Source organism: Pithys albifrons, chromosome 5 (assembly GCF_047495875.1).
Source record: "Pithys albifrons albifrons isolate INPA30051 chromosome 5, PitAlb_v1, whole genome shotgun sequence".
NCBI lineage: Eukaryota > Metazoa > Chordata > Aves > Passeriformes > Thamnophilidae > Pithys > Pithys albifrons.
The window spans coordinates 33,107,541-33,129,420 of record NC_092462.1 but is presented as its reverse complement, the minus strand read 5'-3'; the positions used below and the strand labels follow the sequence as shown (position 1 = coordinate 33,129,420).

At 39.4% G+C, this 21,880-nt stretch overlaps 1 protein-coding gene across 3 annotated transcripts in view; it reads right to left on the bottom strand.

The window, feature by feature from the left end:
- RAPGEF2 (Rap guanine nucleotide exchange factor 2) overlaps positions 1–21,880 on the bottom strand; it is a 184,635-nt gene that overhangs the window by 128,588 nt on the left and 34,167 nt on the right. The window lies entirely within an intron of this gene.

Sequence of the window (21,880 nt, the reverse complement as noted above, 5' to 3'; positions counted from 1 at the left end):
ATGAGATAGTTAAAAAAAATGAAATGCAATCCTAGTTACCTGGTGAAGTGCTACATTCACCATTGTAGACCTCCAATATCCAGCTCACAAAATAACATTAATAAGGAGATAAAAAGAACATCAAAGACTAAAACTATGGAAACACTAATGTCAGGCTAGAGGCCTCACTCAAGTTGTACTTAAAATGACTACAGGACTTAAGAAAAAACTTCAGTGCAGCCCACAGCCTCTGGGATGATTAACTTTGGCTCACAGACTTCATGCTGTTTCATCATCCTTTTTCTTTTCTTAAAATATGCTAGTTGAGACAGAAGGTATTATCCATCATTCACTGACAACCAGAGCAATGGTTCACAACCACTAGCTGAGGACAACAAAGTTGAGAATAAACTAACACCAACACAACTCTCATAACTTACTGTAAGAAGATGTTTTCAAGTAATGGAATATAATGAAGGTACAAATTTATGAAAGATTTGATCACTGCAAAATATTTGTGTATTTCAAATTGATCACAAAGTACAGAAACGCTTGTTTTCAGACACAATGGAAGAATGCTACATGCAGTATTAGGGAAAAGATGCACAGAGCAGTTACATTTAAGAAAGAAAAAGAAAAATAAAACCATTTAAATACGTTTAGTGTAGAAATGTTGCTGTACTTGTTAAAACCATGGTACAGGTCAGAAAAGATACCAGGAGTTACACTCAATGGTAATGGCTAAATAGATGCCTCTCATTCAGTATCAAAAAGAAGTCTTTTCCTTACAGTGAAAAGTAGAAGAAATGCACAAGGCAAAAGACTACATATTTCACCTCTATTCTGGTTCTTCTCTTCCCTAGAGGCTTTGGTCCTTTACAACAGTAATTATGCATGGGTTGGGATGAAGCGACTTTGCACATAGAAAGCTTTGAAGAAAATACAGTAGTTGCTTGCCTTTTTACTTATTGGATTTTTTTTTTTAAACACTAATAATAGTGTGTGAAAGACATGGCTGCTGTAGTCAGTGACCTGCTCACTTGCTAGACAGGCTGGAGGTGAGCAGAAGCTCTCAGGAGCCCCGTGCAGGAAGCAGGGTAAGATGCAAGCCAGACAGTCCCCGTGGCACCACTGCTGCTCATCCAGACGTGTCGGACTTTGCAGCACAAGCCACCAGCTGCCATGGAAAGCTGGGAGTGCAGCACTGAGGATTAGATGCTCATAGCAGCATATTAGATGGTGAACAGCCTGGCCATAAGGTGCTACTTTAACTCATTTCCAGTAAGTCTGTGTAACAGCAAGCAGAGACAGAACAGAAGGAGAGTAACCCTTTTGCCAGCAGCTTGCAGTGAGGTTTTTCCTGGAGTGGCAGAGATTTTATCTGCTGTAAAGTATTCAAAGCAGAATAGAGAACCATTAAGGATGCTAGCTTACAGGGATTCACAGACCTAAAAATGGATCCACGGACCTTTCGTTTCCAAAACTGACGGGCAACAAAAAGCTAGCAACCCTACAGATGTATAAAGCACTAACAAATACAGGTATGTTCCTCGAGAAATGAAGCTGAACTGACTCAATGCAGGGGGAATGCATTAAATCACTGAAGTGAGCCATAGAATCATGGAATGGTTTGGGTTGGAAGGGACATTAAAGATCATCTAGTTCCAACACCCCTGCCATGGTAGGGACCCCTTGCACTAGACCAGGCTGCTCACCCAGCCTGTCCTTGAGTCATTCTGACCAGTTTCACAAGCAATAGACAAAGTAAGCTTAAAGAACCTTTTTTTTTAATAAATAATTCCCCTTCAAAATACAAGCATACTTATCAAATCTTTGCAAATACAACACCCCACAGGTCCCCAGACCAGGAACTGCAGATGGTGGAGGACCTTAACTTAAGAGATTGATTGATGATTGATTAGATAGATAGATAGATAGACAGACAGACAGCTTTAATAAATAGGAGGGATAAGGAATTAAAAAGAAATAAAAGGGTAAAGACATCTTTACTTGTGCTTCCATCATGGTTGCTCACTAAAGATACCTCATCACTGAAAGAACAAACACGAGGGGATTTTTCTCGATTTGCAAAAATAAGCAGAGAGAAAACAGACCAGTGGCTTCAGCAGTTGGGTTCTATCAAGGCAAACAGTCAATATACTATCTCAGCTGACGTGCACTGGCTGTTTCCGAAAAGTGGCAAAGTGAGCTGCTGCCCACTCGTTAGGCTGTATCTTTCCAGAGGGCGTCTGGCAGGGAACAGCTCCCTCTAGCACCAAAGGTTTGGCATTGAAATTGATGTAACAACCAGGAATGCTCCTTTCAATCAACTTTTCCATAACAGTGTGAGGTATAGAAAACTGCAGCAGAGTCAAACCTGCAAATATATATTCATATATTGCGAGTAGGTGCTGCACACTGCCAGTCAGTCTGCACGTTAAAGAGTAGGAAAGCAATTTAAGAAAAATAAAATCAGAATATCCAGTTTTTGTCATTAGGTCAACTCAGTTTTTATTTTTTATTTATCTCAGGCAAAACGATGCTTTGTTTACTTAGCAAAAACACTCATTATCGAACACAGATAGCTGTTTCAACTTCTTAATTAAAAGTGAATTGACACAATTCAAGAGTCCTTCCGAAACACTTGTGCCAAGTGTTGTAATATCCTAAGCAGATTCTAAATGCTGGAAACAAAAAGTCATTTCACAAAAATAACACACACACATATACACAGGCATGCAAGCTATGTGAAAATTTTTAATTTTGATATTCTAGACACTTGACAAAAGCTAAACTTCTAAAACTCTCAGGAAAAGAACTTTGTCTTTCAAAGAGATAACGTCTTGCAATTTATACCACCGAGTTGAGCAAAACTCTTAAAACAGCAGCTAAATTCAACCCCACAGTGACTTACACAAACATTCCTGCTACCTCGCAGTGTCCCTGAAACCTGCCTCTAACTAAGGCACCGGGTATATATAAAAGCAGGCAGGTGACAGAACCAGTATGATGCTTTTTTAATGCTGTTTTTACAAGCCATGTACCCAAACGACCACAAGGTGGCACTCCGAGCCATGCAAACCTCAGAGAAGACATTTTCTACGGTTTCTCCCCCCGTCCTTGTTTTTTAATGTAACTTCGCAATAGTTTTAAAACATCAAGAGCAGCAAAGATAATCATCCCCACCACAAGTGGCTAAATATTCTGCTACAGGAAGGCCTACTTATAAAAAAAGCACAGAGGAACCACCAACTTTCTGCTTTCCAGTATTATCCAGCCAGCAGAACTGAAAGAAAAAAAAATAAACAGCAAAAGCCATGCAAGGGCTTAGCTGATCTTGCTACAAGAATCAAGTTTACACAAAGATTGTGGCAATGGTCTGAAAAAACATCTCAATGGAAACTCCAAAATCAAAAATTAAATAGAAAGCACAAATTAATGCAGCTTTTAAAGGATGTTTTTGTTTAAATGAAAGATAAAAGACTGAAAGATAATCTACACTTAAATCTGTATTGCAGCCAAAATCATGTGCTTGGGTTGCTGTGTGTGGAGAAGCACAAAATTTAATTCAGTGTTATTTCTTAATTTGCTTGTTTCCGTGGTGTCAGATAGCTCACTTTAAAGTTTTGACTGTACTTTGAAACAAAACAAAGAGACTCAAGTTTTAACACAGCTCAACTTCAATTTGATTTGTAGAAACACACTGCTCTGCAACTTTACCTCTGCTCTCCATTCTAATAAAAATCTGCCTATGTCTAATTTGTGCTTCAAACATATTTGGCAATGCCAGTTACACAAACCAGACAAACCCAAACCAGAATGTTGGTCCCAAATTCAAACTTGTTTAACAAAGAAATTTTGGACTGAACAACTTAAACCTATCTAAAAATTGCAAGCTTGCACTGTTTTCAGTCCTGGTTTGCTTCAAGGTGTGAAACTACAGGCCCAACTCAACTATTCATCCTTGCCACAGTTAAGCACAATGCAGAGAAATTAATTGCTCTGTAGGAAATTCACTGATTTCTGAGAAGTGGCATACAAGACAGCAGCTTTCATCTTATGATATTTAGTTTCTTTTAAATCAAAGCGCAAAAATAAAATACAAGCTAATTCCTTAATTCACTGCCTTGAAGGATGGGAGTGCGGCGGTAGGAAAGGACCTTTTCAAAGCATCTAATGATCACCTTAAGCTGAAAAATATGTGCCTGCTGGACATACAGTGTGTTTTGAAAGGCTGATCTCTTAAAAGAACCTGTCTTTAGTTCACATTCAGCTAACCCCCGCAGAACCATACTCCAAGGGGAGCTGGGTCAAGGAGGTGTATCTACTCCTCGTCACACATGGCCACTTCAGATCACCACACCCCAAGCCTAAGTTTCACAGCTTCAAAAACAGGAGGTCCCACCGGGTCCCTCCGTGCAGGACTCCTGCCACCTTCCCAGCCCCAGGATGAGCCTCCACTCGCAGAGACACAACTTTGAGCCGCTCTGTTGGCAGAGTGAGACCTGTGAGGTCCAGTGTCAGGGTCTCAGCAGCAACCGCTTATGCAGCGGGGAGAAGGTGGGATCTCAAAGTCTTCAATAGGTTCACACAGCCCATGAAATGGCTGGCAAAAAGAGAAGCATCTGTCATTTCTATATGGCAAACTAAGCAGTTATTTTAGCTCAAAGTAGGACCTCCCCAAACAGTGATGAACTAACAAGAGTAGAAATGTCAAAGTTTTCTTTTTCTTATTGAGCAACAAAGTCACAATTTAAAGCCAGGTTGCTGAAGTTTTGTCTCTCTTTCCTTGTAGGGGTAGGATCCTCTTTTTCCCTTTGCTTCACACACCCAGCACCTGAAATCACTTGACTCTCAGCCACTGCAGTAGCTATACCAAGCATTTATATTGTCTTTTTTCCCCTCTAGCATTAATTTAGCACCAGCCTGTCTGGCTGCCTGTACTGGCTCACTGAGGCCAAAGCAGTGCCAGCATTGCCAAAAGAAGCAGACTGTGCTACAGCAGCATCAATTCCATCTGGCTTAAACAAAAATTTCGTGTCCACAGAAGAGATGTGGCCACTCCCATGTAGGTTTGTTGACATTAGTTCACACTAAAACGTCAGCTTCTCACCCAACAGCAGCTCAGAAGATGACACAAGTTACCATCAGAGACAGCAAGCCCAGCAGGCAAAGGAGGGCAGTGCTGGGGGAGTATGTCAGTCATCCCACCCAAACCCCTCTCTGAAGGCAAGAACCAAGGGGTGACTTAACAGTCACCTAAGGGCGAGCTCACAACTTGCAAATACTAACCTGCCAAAGCACAGAGTAAAACCACAAAAACTGACTCATACTGTGACACAAAAATCCAGGATGCCCAATATCAAAACCACTGCCATGCACACCACAAGATGAATATTTCATCTTCACCTCCAGTGTCTCAGCAGTGGAAATAAAACCTGAAAACACTCATAACTGCTGCGCAGGAGCATGCCAAAGTATGTATCCACTTATCACTGAGCCATACCAAGACAAATTTGCTGAGGAGATTAAAATGAAGTGTTTGTCTTGTGCTACAAATTTTTTGCATTCTTTTTCTTGCACCAGGACCTTCAAATTCAGGGGGCGTGGGGTAGGCTGCCACACAGGAACCTACCAGAATCCAACTTACTACGCTACCAAATTAAGACAAATGGTTCTTTTTAATTTCACTGTAAGCTAAAACCATATATCTCTGCAAGCCATTCTTACTATCGTACACAGAGAACTGTGCCTTAAAAAAACCCTAAAGCCTAAGTTATTGGAAACAACTTACTGACTCGATGTTGAATTGGCAGCTACATGGAAAGAAAGTAAATATTTCGGTAAGTGAAATTACGTATATTTAATGGCCCAAAAATTGGTATATCCATGAATGAAATCTCATGGGCCATGTTTTAAGAAATGAAGGCACTTTTGAAAATTTACCTGAAACAACTGTTTCCTTTATATGAGCCTATTTTGAAACTGTAAGCTATCTAGACTAATGAAGTTCCTGAATATAGGAAAAAAAATTCTAAATTCTTAATATGTTCAGTTTCTAAGCATAATCTATAGTGAAAAGCTTGGTCTATCAGTTTTGTGTATCAGTCAATTAGCACTTCATTTACTCAAGCCTGAGATTTTTAATAATGCAGGCTGATTCTTCAAACAGAAAACCTAAACCAAACAGAATCAGGTGGCACTAGCCTTTTCAATGATCTCACAGCAGGGTTGAAAAAGTTACTAACCATTTCATCAATCAGTTTTAAGCACCGTTTCAAATTCTATTTGCCCTTGTCTACTCCTGTGGGGCTTCTGTTTTCCTGCCAAGAGCAAACTAGACCTAACCAGTCACCATTCAGCATAGGACAACCCTCCCATTCCCAAGGAGCAGCACCATTGGCCCCCAGAGAAGCTGCAAGGATGGACACTCCATGTTCACCACACAGACTCAGGGGATTCAGCTCAGCAGAACTGCTGCTCCGATAAGCACCCTCCACCACACCACACTGCCATTATAATTTCTGCACTTTCTTTTGCATTCTGAGAAATGCAGTGGAGGTACAGGAAGCAGGAACGAGATGCACTGGTGACAGATGGGGAGCACAGCCTGGTACACGGGTAAGAAGACAATGACTGTAGGAGAATAGCTCTGCTGTCCCCAGTTTCCCAGCCACCAGTCTAGTCCACCTTTTCCTAACTGCCCATTCCAGGCAACAGTTAGGTTTACCCCAAAACCACAGCTCTCCAACACAATTAATAGAAAATTTTAAACTGAGATGTGTCTAAAAACCTTCTTACTTGTACTCCTAACAGCTAACTGGGATTTAAAGACAATTTCTGAATGTAAAGGTCTGTTACAGCCATCAAATACCAAATTAATTATCTGAACTGCAGTCAAATGTGTTAGTGGCATTTCAAGTTCTGAAAAATGTTACCATCTTAAACCTATATGCATTTGTCTTCAACTAGCATGCATTATATCTCAGGAAATTCGTGATAAAACATCATCTACAGCAACCAGGCATGACTAAGCTTGGGAATTGGCCTTCATCAGAAGGGCAGGTTACAGGCCATCAACTCAACCCAAGCCTTCACTTCCTCTGGCAGTAGAAAAGGGATAATGTATTGATCTTGTTAAGACTTGATGACCCACAAAAATCGCTATTTTTAGCTCCACCATAGGGAGGGTGGGGACATTTGTTCTGTGTTATGGGTGGAATTTTTGAATTGGATTAGAAATAGGAAGAACAGGCAATTTTAATCTGGAACTGAAGCACCTGCGCATGAAGCTAATCAGGAGCAACTCCAAAAAACACAAAGAAAAACAAGAAATCCAATTTTCCTACTTTCTCTTAACTGCGAGTTGTCCGAGTACAGAACAAAAATGTGCTTCTCCAAAGACTTAACTGCATTACTGCTTCAATGTCAGCAACTGAAGAAACACCACAGGATCACAGTAGTTGCAGAGAAATAAGATGCTTCAATAGGGCCCTGAAATTAACCTTCCTGTCTTTCAAATGTCCTTTATTTCTTTTGTGAATTATTTTCTTTTTAATGAGCTTCCCTCAAAAGAAAACTTTATTACATGTTCATTTTTGCATTTCAGAACTACTTTTCCTAATTGGAAGTGGACAAAAATGAGTTAAGGTTCAATGACCCACCCGCGCCAACAGAGTTTTAACACTGTTTCAAGATTAGTACAACTAATTCCACCTACCCTGGTTATAAAGCTTTTAGCAGAATAAAGCAAAAAAATTAAGACATTCATTATTATAATCATCCCATAAGATGGGGATGAATATGGAAAGGATAGACAGAAAATTAAAGCCTGCCATGCCATAGAAGTACACGAACAAACTAACGAGCATATGAAATTACAGGGTAGTGCAATGCATTTTATTTCTGCTTTCCAGACTCTCAGAAGTCAGACAATTAAATGCTTAACACAAAAGATGACGTTATGTAGTCAAAAATCCAAACGTTGGCTGCATGTCCAAATACAAACAAAATGGTTTCACTGCAAAACATCTCTCCTACTGACTGTACAGTCCATAATTATGAAAGGCACTTAAGTTATTCACCATTAACAATATAGGTAATTGCCTTTTTACACCTTTTCAATATTTATAGCCAACAGTTGGAGGTTTGTATTAAATCTGTTCATTTGCACATTCACTGCACAAATATTCACATCTTTTATTGGAGAGTTATGCCAGTTCCTACAGGGTTTTCTTTTTTTTTCTTGTTTTTTTAATGCTAAGGAGAGCCTCAAATTGTTTTGAGATGGGGTTAATTGTCCATATTTTCATTAGCTATATAAGGACCGATATCCTATGAAATATAAATCAATCTTGTACTACCAAATATATCATCTACTAAATACAGTGGTGCTTATTTTTAAACAACTACTAGTAGCAGAGGTCACTTTTATGTATGTTTATTCAAATATAGAGTACTTTAAATAACAAAATTTGTTTTAAAAAAATAGGAATAAAGAATACAACAGGGAAAAATGAAGGGATACACAAATGTCCTGGAGTAAACACTCAAAAAGTAACTCCTCTTTGGCACCAAGTTGTGGTGGCAGAAGCATTTTAAAGGACCTCAGTCTAGAGAATAGTATCAGGAAGATCAATCAAGGCAGCCAGGAAAAGGAGACCACAGTATATTAGGTAAGGTTGCCTTCCAAAAATAGGATTAGTAGTTAGCTGTGCTTAGAGGATTCCCCAAGAGCTGAGAGAACAAGATTAAGATTTGACAATTCTCAGATAGTTTTGCTGGTGGTGGTGGGGTTTTTTAGAATGTTAATTAGTCCACACGTTTCAAAGCAGCCACAGTTAATATGCATGATATCAATTTAAGCATTAGGACTATAATTCAGACAATTTAGGCATAACTAAGCCAGTCAACAACTTGCCATGAAGGAAGCACATGAGTACAAACGTGGCCTAGATGAAACCTTCATACAATTTTCCTTATAGTGGTCAAGAGCAATCTTCTGAAAAAAATTAATTTCTGTAAAACCTAGATCCTGGTACTTCAGTATCATAACCACAACTATGTATTCCTTCTTCAAATGCCTCATTAAAAATGTTGCAATAGTTTAAAAAATCCCAACAATGTACACTTCATAGCATACTGGTATTCATAGTGTACCAGATGTGTTTAATGGGACAGGTATTACAAATCATGAACAAATAAGTGACATAAAAGAGGTGTCTTTCATCAACTGATAAGCAGTAACTGCTCCTGTGTACATTTTAAGCTTACCATTGCAAACAAACTGTAAATTCAGTGATAGGATAAGGTAGCAATGTTCCTGAGCTGATGAAGCCACCCGAAAACCACCTTTGCAAAATCACCTGTGACCATCTGTCTGCATCTGAAGCTGTGACAGTCCCAACTTTTCACATTTCATCTAACTTCTCAGATAAAATTGCATTTTACCTTGCTTTTAAAACAAGACCTTGGAACAGACCTCCTTGTGATCTTGGGAGGGAGCAGCCCAGCAATGAAATGGGGGTTTGTTTCAGCACTGTCCCAAGTGCTGAATGTCATCACGCTCCACCCTCTGCTGTCTGCATTTTTGACCCTTGCCAACCAAAACCAAATAAACCCCCAAACTACCAAGAAACACAAATTCCACTTTCTGGTCAAAAAAAATCACTTCCGAGGCACAATTCAATCCCAACCAAGACAGCAATACACTCATTTCCAGAACCACCCAGAGCACCAGGGTCACCTTCACTTTGCAAACTGGGGTTTTCTAGAAGCCTCTGATGCAAGGGGAGGCCCTGACCACTTTTCCAGAGGTTAATTGTTACAAACAGTCACCACTGAGCCAGGGCTAAGCCCACGAAGAGCTCCACACTGCAGCTCCTGGCTGATTACCATGACAACTTGCATCCAGAAACAAAAGGAACCAGCACGCGCTGGAAACTGTGCTCTGTCAGAACTTACTACAGAAATATCTCAGTAGTACTATAATCAACAGAGAATACAGTGACTTGTTTTCTGTGGCTGGCTTACAATCATTTTATATTGCTGGCTTACAACCAACCAAAGCAAAAACACAAAACAAAACAAAAATAAAGTTCGCCTTTCCAACCACCAAGGCAAGAGTCCATATTTGCTGAAGTAAAACTGCACCATTTCTTTTTGCTTCCAACAGTTTTGGGCTGTTTTAGGAGCAATGACATTGCTCAATTTCTTTATTAATTAAAAGAAAAAAAAGGCAGATACAATAAAATCATGAGGGAGATAAAATACTGTACCACAACTAATTTCAAAGGTTTATCCAACAGTTAAACACAAAGGATAGCAGAGTCATGTCCTTTTTTTTTTCTTGTGAGCAGCTGAATTTCCAGTATGTTTCAGAGCATTGCTTCCAACAGATATAAATCTAACTTGAAGCATCAACAGTAGATTGCATGAAAATTATTGCCAGACTATCAGGCAAATGATCATACTGAAGAACATATTTGCATGTCAAATCATTCCTCACCCAAAAATTGATCTCAAAAGCTGCTGCTGGTCACATCCTCCCAGAGCTGGGATTACTCCTCTGCGCAAAGGAGGCAAACAGAAAATTGCTAAAGTACCTTCCACAGAATAATCTCCAAGCCCAAATTTATTTATTGACTCAGGTATTTCCTGAAACAGAAACTGCACTTAATAACTCCAAATTTTGTGGTTTGTGGGAGCTTTTTTGTTGGTCCTCTTTTAACTGCTTATGAGCAATGGTAGCATTCTGAAAGGGACACAAGTTTGGGATTTGTTTTTAAATATGACTTGGGGATGAATCAATTTCCGTATTTCAGATGGGCTTACTCTGATCTGACTTCAGCAGGTTTTTGCACTCTAAGAAGCAGAACACCAACCACCTAAGAAATTTGCACATCAAATGGGCAAACATTCATAGAGTTCAAGCTCAAGTAGAATCATGGTGGTAGTAAAGCATGGTTTATCTCAGATCATCACCCTGCAACTGAAATGCAGCTCTGAGTACCATAAAACCTGATGGAAAAAATAAACTAACATCCTTCCATTGCTGAAGGGGTTGGACTTTCTCTTGGACACTGGGAGAGCATCTGATGCCTCAGTGAGCAAACCCCACTTGCCAAAACTGCCTTCTCTGGCTCAGGCTAATGCTCTGACTCTTTAATGGTAGCCCAATAAGCAAAAGTCATGTATACACCCAGAGCCAGCCCACATGACAAAGGGCACATGGGACCACCCTGGCTGAGCGGCAAAGCAGGGATGAGCTGGGTTCAGCCCATCTGCTCTGCATCTGCCTATTAAGATGAAGTGACACAGAGCAGCTTCAATTTAAGTAACAGACCACTGACCTTACAGGAAAGGACTTGAGTGTCTTGATTCAGTCTTTACCTCGTAGTGCACCCACAAGGGAAAACCAAGAGGAAGAGCACATACAAGAGAAATCACACAATGAAACTTCACTGGAACACGCTGCTAGCCCATGAAAAATCCCTTCTGGGGGAAACAAGCCATTCAACTGGTTTGGCTGTGCTGTTAAACCACATGAATGAATCTGGAAACACCTTTCTCTAATATTCTCCATTAGCAGCTCTAGATAGCTCTTTCTCAGCACTTTGAAATCCTTTTTATCTCATTGCACCTATTGAAGGCATCCACCAGATCTAAACCCACTTCCATGCATCAGACCCAGTTCAACACCAAGACCCAACACCTATATTGTTTGTCAAATTGCCAACTGCATGCCTTAAAACATTGCATTGGTACCACAGGTTACATAGTTGGTCATACAGATATGATTTTCACTCAGTATCACACACACGAGTGTGGCAAGTTGAGGCTAGAAGCTGTGAATAAAGCTGATCTGATGCTGTCTCCATTCCCTGACTTGGCTGGCTCTGTATTTCTTGTTCAGTAACTTCACCAACAATCATAAAGAGATAGAGATACTGCCAGCTATTTCTCTGTGACCAGGGTCTGGCTAGTTAAGAACACAGGGCATCACAACAGCAGTACTGCTCACAGCTGGCCGACAAATTGTCCTCTGAACTAGAGTTTAATTTCTAGTAACTACTAGTGAGATATCTGGCTGTCATGTCACAACTGATTTGTTTTGGTTTTTCTTTTACTGTTTTTCAAGAATGTTCCTCCATTTGCTATCCTGGTTTCTCCCTACTACTGGCCCCCGCAAAAAGAGGCATTTACAAGTTAGCAGGTGGTGCAGTCACCAAAGGACCAACAGCAAATGTTGTGGGACTGAGAAACCAAACACACCAGCACATGAAAACCGTGTCCACAGGACAACAGCAGGCAGTCTCTCAGAATCTTAATCCAACCCATATTAAAGGGAAACAGGTATTTCCATAGTCTTTCCAGAGTAGGACCATATGTCACATGCCTTACTCAGTGTAAGTTAAAAAACAGTTAGAGATACAACAATGCATTCCTCGTGTGTAATAAAATACGTACCCCTGGTTTCATAAGAGAGTACTTTTGTCTAGATCTTAAGCATGATTTTAAAATGATAAACTTTTAAAACTATTCTTATTATGGAAAAACACCGTTTGATTTGCAAACTAATGTAGACTGAGCATATGACAGCCATCAATTTACCAAACCTTAACAGGAGAGTGCTTATCAACTCATGAGCCAACATTTGTTCTTGAACACCAAATGCATACCTTCACAGCAGCTTGAAATCATGCATTGTCTCCAGATTCAGACATTAAAAGTATGCACATTCCTCACCAGAGATTACTGTTTATCTTTTGAGTTAGTGACTTACTGCTGAGTCTGACAACTCACTTTTAAAATTAAAAACAACTACAAACAGAGCTCAGGTAAACATCACACCCTTCTTAAAAGCACTCATGGACAATAGATGCAATCTCTGCCATCAGAGTGCCACCTTCAGCGTTCCACAGAAGCTCTTGCAATTATAAACCCTAAGCAGGTTTGAGCACATCAGTATCTAAGCATTCCTAAAACTGTACTAACAAACATAACCAATGTTAATCAGCTGCTTGCACAATCCTCAAATGTCCTAAAACATGGAAGAGACAAACACCTTTCCACTTCTTTTCCCTACTCTAACACAAGAACATAGGAGTGACAAATGTGATTTCAAACAACACTGAACATTCCTTAAAGATATACAATGGCTTATGGTGATGCTGGATGACAAAAAAAAAAAAATCGATCCTCACAGAAGCACCGCCACTTCCTCCAGAAACCAGCCAGGTGGTAGCCAGGAGCCTTACTCCAGTAGCATCTGATGGGACATGTGGATGCACTATGTTGACCAGTGCTCCTGAGCTTTAGGCAACAGCATGACTAAAAGCAGAGGATTCCCAGAACAGCTGGTAATGGTGACTGAGGTAGACTGGCTGCAGAGCTGCAGAGGGCTGAGAGGGTGAAGCACCAGGACACCACACCTGTGGTGTTCAGCACAAGGAACCAAGATCCAGGGAGGCTTGTTATTAGCTTTGGCCTCTACTGGCAGTCTGCTGATACCAATAGAGCTAATTACTGTTTCTGCTCTCCAGCCCCACTAGAAAGGGCTCATTAAATCAGGAGTTGGGCAATACCCACAACAGCTTCCCCTACAATTTACACAGCACTTCTCTGCTGGCAAAGTAAACCACAGAAACCTTGGAGAGTGAGATGCAGAAGTCAGATCCACAGGAAAATTGCCTCAGGATCAACAGAACTGGATCAAAACTAGCTCCATGGAAATCCAAGGTGTCTCTGCATCCTCTTCACTGTCCCCAGGTCTAGAAATAAAGCCCAGTAGTTACTTACACCACTGCTGCATCATCACAAGCTTTTCTCAATGTGTGCCTGCTGCCTCTCAACTAAAACATCCTGCAGGACCTGATCTCTCTCTGAAAGATCATCACAGCATGTGCAATCCAGATAACAACCAACAGGGAAGCCTGTAAGGGTTGAGACACTTTCCTGTTAGAACAACATTCTCAGTTACACTTAACACGGATCATGATTATTATTTCTAGTGTCTAACATTAAGGAGTAGCTTGTCTGTCAGATTTTATCTATTTAATCTACGAGTGCTCAGTAGTCTCAGGCAAATGGTCTAGTTCAAGAAACAGTAGTCAGAGACTGTAAAATTTTCATCCACAACATGGTACAACTATTGTTTTCACATTACATTCACTGTTTCTACACACAAGACCCATGCATTACAGCTGAGGATTTCTGCCAAAATAAGGTTCTACCTTGTCACATTAGCCCCTCCACCCAGCATTTTTAAACCCTTTCAAAACTTTTTCAGAAGGAACTGAGGTTTTTCGCTCCTTCATGAACCTACCAATTGCTTTAGACTGGCAAATAAATTTATCATTTGCTTTTTCCTCCTCCTTAATTCAAAGAAATTAATTGTTCCATTTCTACTGTATTCCCTTCTATAGTTTCACTAATTACTAGCATTTAGTTTCAACAGGGAAACACAGGGTTGTCGGTCAGCACAGAAATGAATTAGAGGTCTCAATGCAGCTGCTAGAGGAAAAACAGCCTTAAAAAATCCTACCAGGGGAGGAAAGAACTTGTCACCTCTCTTGGCAATCTCAGATACTAGAAAAAGTCTGAATGAATGCAGCAGTAGGTCCAAGACCCCACACATTTAATTGAGAGCCAAATCCTGCAAAATCTGGTAGTTCTACACAGCTTCCAGCTGTACTTTTAACTAAAGCTTTTTGGCACTTGGGAAGGTACAAGAAGCAGCCAAGCACTCTAGAACAAGCGCATAAGCTGGCTGTGTACATGAAAACAATCAGCAATGCAATAATCTTCTTGAAAATTTTGTAAATACTTTAAGTCTACTCTCAAATAGAAGACCCTGCTGCTTCCTTCCCTTCTGTACTTTCAGTGCAGAACAGCAAGACTGCACTGCTTATGTTTTATATTTATCCTCCCTCAACTGAACAGACTAAAAATAAGGCAAGATTTGGCTGTGGATCACTGTCACAAGAAACAGATTTCAGCTATCTGCAATTGGACTCCACTTGGGCCAAGTACTACTTGGTCACTTAAATTTAGTACATGTGCTGGCACAAAACTTGCCTTGTGTGCAGTTTGGGTTAACCTGCACTCACAAGTGTCCTGCTAAATTGAAATTCTGCCCCAGAGGATTGGGAAGACCTTTTTGCAACCTCCCAGAGACTGTTTTACAATTGCAAGCTATGTACTGACGCAGCACATGTACTATGTGCTGTCTTCTGCCAGCTCTGCTCGAGTGGGTACTGTACAGATCAAAGACCACGCTGACAGACAGAGACAGTTGCTCCTCAAGTTTCCACAGCAAGTTTTGCCAGAGGAGATTCCCCAATGTTACAGTCATGATTTAGGTGGCTCTCCATAGTTGTCTCACCCAGGGGTCAAGTTCTTCACTTTTTTGCCAATGACTCACACTTCCATTTTTCCTTTGTGTTTCTTCCTTTTAAAATTTACAAGGTAATTAATTTAAAAGTCAAGAACACCAAATGCCTTGGTTTGTGTTTTGATGGTTCTGGTTTAGGGCAGAGGTTTAAGCATGGAAAGATTACTTTTTCATTTTAGAATATCAGGAAGTCATAGATTTCTACCCAAATAACCTGAAATTACAAAGCAATTTCCTTCCAAGGATATTTTGATTTTCTTTCCAACAGCACGTGAAAAGACTCTATGCTCAAGACTTAATACAAGAACACATACTCTCTGAAATTATTAACTTCCACTGTGAACTTACAGAAGGTACTAAGAAGTAAGAAGATGGCTATTTGAGATTAGCTATTTACTAGGTTAAGGTTACAGTCACACACAGGACACATTTGGAGCACAGTTAGCCACAAAATATATGAAAAGACCATTTGCCCTTTAGTGAACCAGCTGATAATTCCAAGCAGTTTAGGGTCAACAACATATCCTTAACTGTATCATGGGGATGGGCAGGAGTGTCAGGAAAGGTGTTCCTTTGGCATTTGGGGGAATGGCCTCAAGAATGAGGGTGCAGGGAGGTGACAGCACCATGTTAGGCTCAGGCTACTGCAAGAAAGCCTGCAGGCTAACTTTGCTCTGTGCTTTCTGGAATTAAGTTTTCTGGAGTTACTTCAAAGTACTTTGGGAATTAATGACATTATTTTTATATTTTAAAAAGTGGACTAAAGGATATTCTGAGCAGCAATGTTATATAATAGATCCATAGGCTTTGGCAATAGCTGATCACCTTGTGCACTGGTATGGCCTCACTCAATAACTGCGGGAACTTAAGGCAAACTGCTCTTATTTTTGCTACAAGTGATTTAGAACTCTCAAGGGTCAGGGACAGAGAAACAAATACAGCATTCAACACTGATCCAGAGACATAACCAAAGGAAAAAGCACAAGTCACAGCAAAAAACTAGTAGAGTTGTAGAAGGTCTGATTTCAGAGGATTTTCAAAAGTTACATATAAATCTCTTCTTCTATAATTCTCTAGGAAGTCTTGAAAAAAAAAATACAGAACAAATTTGATTGGAATTACAAAAGTTTATCAGCAAAGAAAACCTGAGCTTAAGCTTAATTTTAGATGTTGGCATAAAAAGCCCCTCAGTACTATGGTAACAGCTTTACAGGAACTGATGAAACTTGGAAACCTGATCTAAAAAAGTCAGAATATAATTCAGAGAAAAGAGACAGCAATAGCTAATGTTACTAACAGACTAGCTTTTCAAAGATACACATGAAACAAGTGAATCAAGGACCCCACCTTTTATTGCAATAGATTTATTTTTTTTGATCAAAGAAAGAAGGCCGTTGTACACAACCTGTATATATCTCAATTTTCATCACTTATGAGCCCAGTGGCTAATTTTAATCTTCCTTGACAGCATGGAAGTTTTACAACAGAGAGAAATAATTAAGAAATGCAAATAAACTGGAAGTAACAAGATGAAGGGCTAGGAAGCACAAGGAGGGCACATCAAACATTTGAAAACACAGATATATACACAGATTCTTACACTCACAGAAAAACTCTTTAAAATTAAAAAAAAAACCCAAACCTCTATCAAGTACTTCATACCAATACAAGTGACCTGAAACATCAGCTTTTCCAGAATTTCTAAATTAAAGTTAATATTTAATACCAAGTTTCACTTAGTTCAGTAAGAGTGAATTCTTTGTTGGCAAATCAGAGCATCCTCCTCACCTTCAAGTTATAAATATACTTTTGTATGTTACAAACAAAAGGTAACCTCAAGAAAAATGGAGCTCTGCTAGTTTTTAAGTAAACAAAGCTTACTCAAGTTCTCAGATCTTGTAAAAAATGCTTAGATCTCTCATAGGTGACATTCTGTCCATTAAACAACAAAAGGACTAGCCCAGGCTTTCACTGTTGGCTCTCATGGCAAGCTGGCAGAGGGCTCAGGGAGGGGGGAACTGGAGCATTTGGCATTGGAAGACCAAGTAGTATCTGGCTGTCTGACAAGACAATTTTCTGGCTGTAATCTTATTCTCTTAAGCAAATTAAAATAACAAAAAAAAAGTGCTCATTGCCCTTCTGGTTCATTTAATTCCATTCACTTTAACAGCCTGCTGTTTGAGTCCTTAATGCAACTATTACCAAGAGTAAGGTTTATTTCTGACCTCAAGCCAGCAGAGGAAAGTCTCAGAATGCACTTACACAATGCTGAGATGGCTCACATATGTCCAGCTTTACTCTCAGAAAGTGCTTTGTTGTTGAGTGCATGCTTTACTGAAAACAACAACAGGCATCGCATATGGGAAAAGGCTTATGGGTAGACCATTTACACAAAGAACACAAATATCCTGACCAGGCAGCATCATGTGAAATTTTTCTTGCATTCTTGATTCACTTAATACTAAAAAGCACCCTAAAACAGTCTGAAGCAAATGAAATAATTTGGAAGTAATACTGAAGTGGTCTTGCAACAAAACATAGGCAAGATTTCTTCACAAGAAGTGTTTCACTGGCCCTGGTGTCAACATTTTTCTCCAGAATGTTTTATTAATGAAAGGCATGAGGCAAATCAAAGAAGCTCTTTTAATAAGCAAAAACTTCCATCAAGAAGTGACCATGGGATTGTCTGAAGTCCTAGGCACCATTCAAGAAGAATCACATTACTGTAGAAATACATTTTGACATTATTATTCTTGATTTAGCCTTGCTGTAGTTCACAGTTTACAAGCACTCACAGTGAAGTATCAGAAGACACAATAAAGTGCCTGCACTCTTTAAAAGAAGTCTGATTTTATTCTTTTAACGTCTCCTACATGTACATACCAACCCTAAATCCCAGAGCTAATATGGTATTAGAAGGTTCTGTTTCAGTTCACTATCTTGCAAAAACTACTTAAGTATTTATAAGCTTTTTATGCAACAAGAAAAGCAAAAGTAACCAAATAACATCTTACTGCTAATACATCTGGTTGTCTCTGTTGTTTCCTACTTCACCATTAGAATCCCAGAAATAAACAGTAACTGTTTTGAGACCAAGCACAAAGATGCCCTAATTACTAGAAATCCCTCAACAAACCTAAGCAGCAGAGCAAGATTAATACAGTCACAAGACCCAGAGATTAATCTATTTACCAAAGAATCTGTGCAACAAAGCACTCTAATACTAAAAGATTACTGAAGCTAGATTTTCAACAAGAAGGGTCAAGACACCTAAACACTGCAAAACATCTCCCTAATAATGACTACTTATAAAAATATGTTCCAAAGGAAAGAGATATTACCTTGCTGACTTTTATTTTAAAAGTTTCATTTAACAAACAAATCTTTCTAGATGATTTAAATCAAGGGCAAAAATTACTATAAGCACATTACAATATAAGCCAAGTAACAAGCTCACCAGTAAAGCAAGTCCTTTGTTTTCAATCACCTCTAAAGTTCAGGAATGGATGCCTAAGGAAAAAAAAAGCCTTACCCAACTCTCATCCCTTCCTCACAAAAAACCCTCTATCTCAGAACAATATAACTAATCAGTACATAAACAGCATAACCATCAGTACAAAACAGCATAACCAATCAGTACACTAAAGCCAAAACTTAATTGATATTATTAAAAAAAAATCTATAACCACTTCATAAGGAAAGAAAACCAACCAATGTCAGATCTAGAACACAAACATATTAAGCTGAAATAAAAAAAAAAAAAAAAGCTGATCAGATCAAGTTAGCTGAATCAAGAGAAGGCTCTGAGTTGCCCAGAGTGGCTGATCGCCTGCAAGCGTCACATGTCAGTCTTCCAAATCCCAGTTCAACAGAAGGTGGTACAGTGAAATTCAATAATCCAGAACCTGGAACAAGACAATTCAAACTGAAAATTTCAGGGACGACAAAAGTTCTTGTTGTTTTTCTTGCAGACTGGTAAAAAACAAACATTCATTCAGCTTACCAAAGAATTCAGCAAATCTTATCACCTACAACTGAACCAGATAGCTTTCAAAAGACAAATTCACTACAAGTTACAAGTATACTACAGCAGACACCAGAGTTCCTCTATGTTGGTTGACCTCAACACACACTTGATTATTTAGTCAGGCTACCACTAGCACAAATTTTAAAGGTATGAGCTTTAAAAAAAGAATATTCCACACAAAATACTTCAAACTGACCTAGAAATGGTGTCACTTGTGTTTGCACTGAAGAAAAAATTGCTCACTCTTAATACTACTATTGTCCTATATTTTATATTTAGCAATTTGTATTTTTATTATTAATACAGCATGAACTATATGGAAAACATCTTATAGCTCCTAAAAGCATGTTCCACATAAGGGAAGAATATGCTGAACTGAGCTGTATATTTACAGGCTGCAGTCTTTAAACTGACATCACTGAACATCTGACTGAAACAGGACAGGAAAAGAGGCCCTGGCTGCTCATCCACAGACTTCCAATGACCTATACTGAAGCTCGGACACTTTCCTCAGCCTGGGAGAGCTTTACCATGAAGATGGAAATCATTCCTTCCACCTAAAGCATCCAACAGTAGGGAAAAACAAGAATGACAACAGAGGGATTAATGTATTTGAGCTCCCAAAATACAGATTCAGAGGTCAGCAAGCTTGTCACAGATCCCAGAGCAGCATTTCCTAGCTGAAAACTGCACCACCAGACAGTGCCACCCACTCCCCACTGTGTCTTTGGCAATTCCCTGCCCCAGTGACTCGGTGAGGATTGTACAGAGCTGATAAATGACATGGTGCACCAGGACACCCCTGGCAGATAACCCACCTGGGGAAGTGTGAGAGTAGAAAAGGGTTCAGTGGTGGCAAAGGAGTATAAACAGGACAGGGACAACAAACTGAACTTATAAGAACTTATTTAATGTCAGTCCTCAGCAATTTCAGGCCTGGGGAAATTGGTATTTTAATGAGTCAAATGTTAAGTACAATATAAGAATCCACAAGTAAACTCAAGACTCTACTATAGCTTATGTTGTCAGCACTGATAACTTCTATGTGTATACCACACCTAACTCAAGTTTAACAGCAAGTCACACAAGCCACATCTTCCCTCCCCTTTTGTGTTAAATAATTAGCTTTAATAATGCTTTTATAGTAGGCCTTCATTTTCCCACAGTCTCATTAACCTGGCGACTTGAAAACAATAGGTCTTCTTGCATGCAAAGGCAGAGGATGCAGCTGCTTCCATCTATAAATAAGATGTTGTTGTATCAGATGTGACTGCTATTGTTTCAGAGTCCATTGGTTACATGAGAACATTAGAAGCAAGGGTCAAGGTGGTTTTTTTCCCTGTCTTTGAATTCAGAAGACCACTATCTTAAAAAAAAAAAAAAAAGGAAAGAAAAAAATACCAAAAGGTGAACAGAAGAGAAATATAATAGTTTACCACCTCCCATACACTTTAGCTTCTTGACATAAGACAAACCTGAACTGTAATGACAGAAACCACTAAGCAGTGGAACTGGCTTTGTATTCTAACATTTATCAGATTGTGGATCTGTTATTTACTGTACATCCAGCAATACTTTAAAAACACCTGTGAGAAAACGTACATATCTGCCTATCTGTATGTAGTGACTTGTATTTTAGTCATACCTCAAACTTTTAAGGAGGACATAGAAGAAGCATAGTGTAAAAGGCTGTTATTACCCATCAATCAAGATGGGAGTACGTTTTATTAGGACCATGAGTTTAGCATAGATATAACATATATCACACTCCAATACAATCTGCAGGTACCCAGTACTTTGAGCTCACTCCTGAGTGACCAAAAGAACAAGGGAAACAAGAGTAGGTAAGGGTAAGGAAACCAAATGTCTTCAGTACTGGTTTGTGCAACTGTATCTCAAGGAGAGAAGGACAGATCCCAGTGTCATGAGCAGTAGGGAATTCACAAAGTAGGGGAAAAAGAAGAAGGAAGCCACTTCCTACTCTTATCAGATACTAAAACTGCAATGATCCATATCAAAGTTTTCCTCTCTGATGTACTTTTTTTTTCTTGAGATGACACCAATTACATTAAGCTATACCATGCAATAATCCAAATTAGCACTATTATCAGTTAAATTACATTAGAAACACTTATATATTTCACCAGCACCTTTAGTTTATAACAGCGTCATTTAAGTTCTTCTTGAGACAGTGTATTACAGCAATAGTACTGCACTGGCTAAGTAGCACATCCACCAATGGGATCTGGCTACTTCATGTGATACCCTACTGGTGAGAGAGAACAGTTCTGCTTTGGGAGAGTAAGTCTTCTTCTCAAACAACTTGTTCACCTCACCAAGATGCCTCCTAGTTCTCTCTTCCCAGCACTCTTACCAGCCAGGCTACTACAGCAGGAGTGCACCCCAAGCCTAAAAAGAAACTGCATCATGCAAATTAAAATATTCCCATCTTTCAAGATGCACCTAGAAAACACAGTCAG